This window comes from Herpailurus yagouaroundi, unplaced genomic scaffold, assembly GCF_014898765.1.
Source record: "Herpailurus yagouaroundi ecotype Mexico unplaced genomic scaffold, PumYag 28, whole genome shotgun sequence".
NCBI classification, from domain to species: domain Eukaryota; kingdom Metazoa; phylum Chordata; class Mammalia; order Carnivora; family Felidae; genus Herpailurus; species Herpailurus yagouaroundi.
In genome coordinates, this window is record NW_024412376.1 from 31,636,722 (window position 1) to 31,642,325 (window position 5,604).

Here is a 5,604-nt window from a genome sequence, read left to right on the forward strand (position 1 = left end):
GACTTATCAAGAAGAAAAGAGGAAATAAACCAAATAAATAAAATCATGAATGAAAGGGGAGAGATCACAACCAACACCACAGAAATACAAAGAACTATGAGAGAATATTATGAAAAATTTTATGCCAACTAACTGGGAAATATGGAAGAAATGGCTAAGTTCCTAGAAATACACAAATATTACCAAAACTGAAATAGAAAGAAGTAGAATATTTGAATAGACACATAACCAGCAAAGAAATTGAATCAGTAAACAAAAGTCCAGGGTCAGATGGCTTCCCAGGGAAATTCAACCAGACATTTAAAGAAGAGTTAATAATTATTCTTCTCAAAGTGTTTCAAAAAAAAAAATGGAAGGAAACTTCCAAACTCATTCTATGAAGTGAGCCTTACTTTGATTTCAAAACCAGATGAGGACCCCACTGAAAAAGAGAATTAGAGGCCAATATCCCTGATGAACATGGGTGCAAAAATTCTCAACAAGATACTAGCAAATTGAATTCAAGAGTACACTAAAAGAATTATTCACCACAATCAAGTGGAATTTATTCCTGAGATGCAGGGATGGTTCAATATTTGCAAATCTATCAATGTGAAACACCACACTAATAAAAGAAAGGATAAGAACCAAATGATCATCTCAATAGAGGCAGAAAAAGCATTTGACAAAATAGAGCATCTGTTCTTGATAAAAACCCTCAACAAAGTAAGAATAGATTGAACATATCTCAATGTCATAAAGTCCAGATAGGAAAGACTCACAGCTAAATTCATGCTCAATGGAGAAAAACTGAGAGCATTCCCCCTAAGGTCAGGAACAAGATAAGGATGTCTACTTTTACCATTACCATTTAACATAGTACTGGAAGTCTTAGCTTCAGCAATAAGACAACAAAAAGAGACAAAAGCATCCAAATTGGCAAGTAAGAAGTCAAATTTCACTATTTTCAGAGGACATAATAATCTATGTAGACAAAGTCACAGGATATAAAGTCACAGGATATAAAAACATAAAAAATATACAGAAATCTGTCCATTTCTATACACCAATAATGAAGCAGCAGAAAGAGAAATCAGAAATTGATCCCATTTTAAACTGTACTAAAAACAATTAGATGCTTAGGAATAAACCTAACCAAAGATCTAAAAGATCTGTACTCTGAAAACTATAGAGCACTTATGAAAGGAATTGAAGAGGACACAAAGAAATGGAAAAAAAAAACATTCCATTTTTATGGATTGGAAGAACAAACATTGTTAAAATGTCTATGCTACCCAAAGCAACCTACACATTTAATGCAATCCTCATCAAACTACCACTAGAAGTTTTCACAGAGCTAGAACAAATGATCCTAAAATTTGTATGGAACCACAAAAGATGCCAAATAGCCAAACCAATCCTGAAAAAGAAAAACAAAACTAGAGGCATCACAGTTCTGGACTTCAAACTATGTTACAAAGCTGTAGTAATCAATACAGTATGGTAACGGCACAAACACAGACACATAGACCAATGGACAGAATAGAAAACTGAGAAATAGAACCACAACTATATGGTCAACTCAACTTCAACAAACAGGAAAAAAATATCTATGGGAAAAAAGATAGTCTCTACAACAAATGGTGTTGGGAAAACTGGATGATGACATGCAGAACAATGAAACTGGATAACTTTCTTACACCTTACAACAAAATAAATTCAAAATGGATGAAAGACCTAAAAGTGAGACAGGAAACCATAAAAATCCTAGAGGAGACCACAGGCAGCAACCTCTTTGCCCTCAGTCGTACCAACTTCTAACACTTCACCAGAGGCAAGGGAAACAAAAGCAAACATGAACTATTGGGACTTCATCAAGATAAAAAAGTTCTGCACAGTGAAGGAAACAATTAACAAAATCAAAAGGAAACTGACAGAATGAGAAAAGATATTTGTGAATGACATATCAAATAAAGAATTAATATCCAAAATCTATAAAGAACTTTTCAAACTCAACACCCAAAAACCAAATAATCCAGTTAAGAAACGGGCAGAAGAATAATTTTTCCAGAAAGACATCCAGAGGCTAACAGACACATGAAAAGATGCTCAACACCACTCATCATCACAGAAATACAAATCAAAACTATAATTAGATAACATCTCATACCTGTCAGAATGACTAAAATTAACAACACAAGAAACAATTGTTCACGAAGATGTGGAGAAAAGGGAACAGTCTTACACTGTTGGTGGGAATGCAAACTGGTGCAGCCACTCTGGAAAACAGTATGGTATGGAGTTTCCTCAAAGTTAAAAATAGAACTACACTATAATCCAGCAATTTCAGTATTAGGTATTTATTGAAAGGATACAAAAAATTATTTGAGCTGATTTGAAGGGGTATATGCACCCCATGTTTATAGCAGAATTATCGACAATAGCCAAACTATGGACAGATCCCAAATGTTCATTGACTGATGAACACATACAATGAACAGGTTCATGAATAAACAAGGTGGAATATTACTCAGGCATCAAAAAGAATGAAATATTGCCATTTGCAATGGCATGGATGGAGCTAGAGTGTATTATGCTAAGTGAAATCAGTCAGAGAAAGACAAATACCATATGATTTCACTTATATGTGGAATTTAAGTAACAAAACAGATGATCATATGGGAGGGGGAAAAAGAGGTGGAAACAAACCTTAAGAGACTCTTAAAGATAAGTTTGATGGAGGGATGTGGGAGGGGTATGGATGATGGGTACTAAGGAGGGCTCTTGTTATGATGAGCACCGGGTATTGTATGTAAGGGATGAGTCACTGAATTCTGCTCCCGAAACCAATATTGCACTGTATGTTAACTAACTAGAATTTAAATAAAAATTTGAAAATAAAAAAACAAGAAACGAACAACAACAACAAAAAAAAAACCATATCCTTCAGCCCTAAAATTGCCTACATACCATTGTAATTCCACCCTTCAATTGGACCCCTTCTTCAGACAACCACTGATCTATTTTCTAACGATCAATGGGCATTTTCTAGAATTTTATAAAAATGGCATCACACAACATGCATTCTGTTTGACTTGAGTTTTTACTCCATATAAATACTTTGTTATACACCTATGTTGTGCATGTCAATAATTCTTCTTTTTTGTCTTAGTTCAGGGTGATATAACAAAATATGACAGACTAGGTAGGTTATAAGCAATATACATTTACTTCTCATAGCTCTGGAGGCTGTAAGTCTGAGATCAGGGTGCCAGCATGTTCAGGTTCTGGTGGGAGCCCTCTTCTAGGTTACAGGTTGCCAACTTCTTGTTGTATCTTTACATGGTTGTAGGCGTTAGGCAGCTCTGTAGGCTCTCTTTCCAAGAGCACTATTCCCACTCATTCCCACTATTCCCACTCATGCGGGCTCCACACTCATGACCTAAGCACACCCAAGGGCCCCATCTCCTAATACCATCACACTGTGCATTAGGACTTTAACAAATGAATGGATGGGGCCAAGCACTCAGACCATAGGATTTTTATTTCTGAATGGTATTCCATTATACAGATCAGGACTGGCTTTTACACTTCCATGTAAAATTTGGTGTCAACTTGTGAATTTCTACCAAAAACGTCTAATAGGATTTTGATAGGGACCATGTTTATTATATAGATCAATTTGGGGATAACTGCAATCTTGACAATATTGAGACTTATAACCTATAAACATGAAATGTCTCTTCATTTATTTAGCTCTTTATTTTCTATCAATAGTGTTTATAGTTTTCAGTGTACAAGACTTGCTCTTCTTTAGTAACATTTACTCCTTTTTTGTTTTTGATGCTACTGAGAATGTAATTTTCTTAATTTCATTTTTGTTTCTTTCTCTCCGTTACATATAAATAAGTTGCTTTTGTATATTGATCTTATATCCACCAATCTTGCTAAACTTGTTTAATTTAGTTCTGTCTCCCTACCACCCCGCCTTCACACTTGGGATTGTCCATACATAGGATCATCTATAAATAAAGTTTTACTTTTCCTGTCCCATGTGGGTGCTTAATTTCTTTCTTCCTCCCCCCCATTTTTTTTTTTTTTTACCTTACTTGACAGGCTAGAACAACCAGAATGTTGAAGAGAAGTGAGGAAAGCAAACATCATTGCCTTGTTTCCAATCTTAGGGTGAAAACATGTAGTCTTTCACCAAGTGTGATGTTAGCTGTCATATTTATTTCCTTCATCATGTTCCCTTCTATTCCTACTTGGAGAGTTTTTTTTTTCTTCCTCACAAGGGTTGGATTGTGCCAAACACTTTTTCTGCACCTGCAAAATAGTCACTTTCTGATGGGAAAAGAGAATAACAGCTAATTTTGATGGAAGTTCTTTGACAGAAATTGGTACAATAAACAGACAGCCACCACTTGATAGAGCAACAAATATTTCCACAATGAAAGGATCAAAGGTAAGAGGTGAATCCAGAAGCAAAAACATTTTCTTGTGTAATTTCAAAAAGTACCTGGAAATGTTGAATGTTTCAAATTATACATTCACGAGGGACTCTGACAATCTTAGGTATAACTGCAGTGGCTGACATATGGAGAACATAGGGCAAGCAATGCTTTGAACTGTTCTGACTTTTCTTCATTGCTGTTCTCAGAATTTGTGCTGTTTGCCATTTTTTTTTCTTGTTCATATTTCTGCTTTCTTTCATTTAGCATCAAGCCCACTTCAATGTTTTTCCAGTTAAGTCTGAAGAGTACAGGTCATTATGTTCTGCAAGCATATCATGTTCAGTAATGTTTCATAGGAAGATTTGTATTTATTAATTTGCTGTTTTTTTCAATGAGAATATAGCTTAGATTACATTTTTTCATAAGATGAGTTGATAATTCTGGTGGTGAGTCTGGACCAATAGGAACATACACAGCAGGGACTTGGAGAAAGTATTCTTTTGTTTTTTTGTCCTTGTATCATGGTATGATTACTAAACTGCATTCCAGACAACAGAGCCACAGCAGAAACAAACGCCTATAGCAATTGTTAGTAAACCTGTTAGCCCACTGGAATCATCTGGAAATCTTTAAAACATACCAATCCCTGGGCCTTGTACCTAGTTATTTGAATTTAACTTATCTGGGTCGAGGTCCTGGTATCAACATTTTGAAAAAGCCCTCTTTGAGATCTAATGTTAAGTCATGTCAGAGATCCACTGGTCTAAAGCCACGGAGATAATGAGAGGGAATCCAAACCAGGAATGACAGCTGTATAGGCCAAGGCAAACAGGTAGGAGAAAACATGGATCAAAAACCAGGCAGATATCCTCAGAGGCAGATACTTCATCAACCCTGACCGGTATCCTTAAGCAGCTAGCCTCCTATGCTTGGTTATGAATCTGAATCATGAAGGTCTGTGGATTTCTTACCACTTAGCAAGTAGATATCAAATTTTTTCTTCTAGATTTTTTTTTAAAAAGGAATGAAAGCACATTGATTTACTTAAAATGTACTTCTTTTTTTTAATATTAAATTTATTGTCAAATTGGTTTCCATACAACACCCAGTGCTCATCCCGACAGGTGCCCTCCTCAATACCCCTCACCCACCCTTCCCTCACTCCCACCCC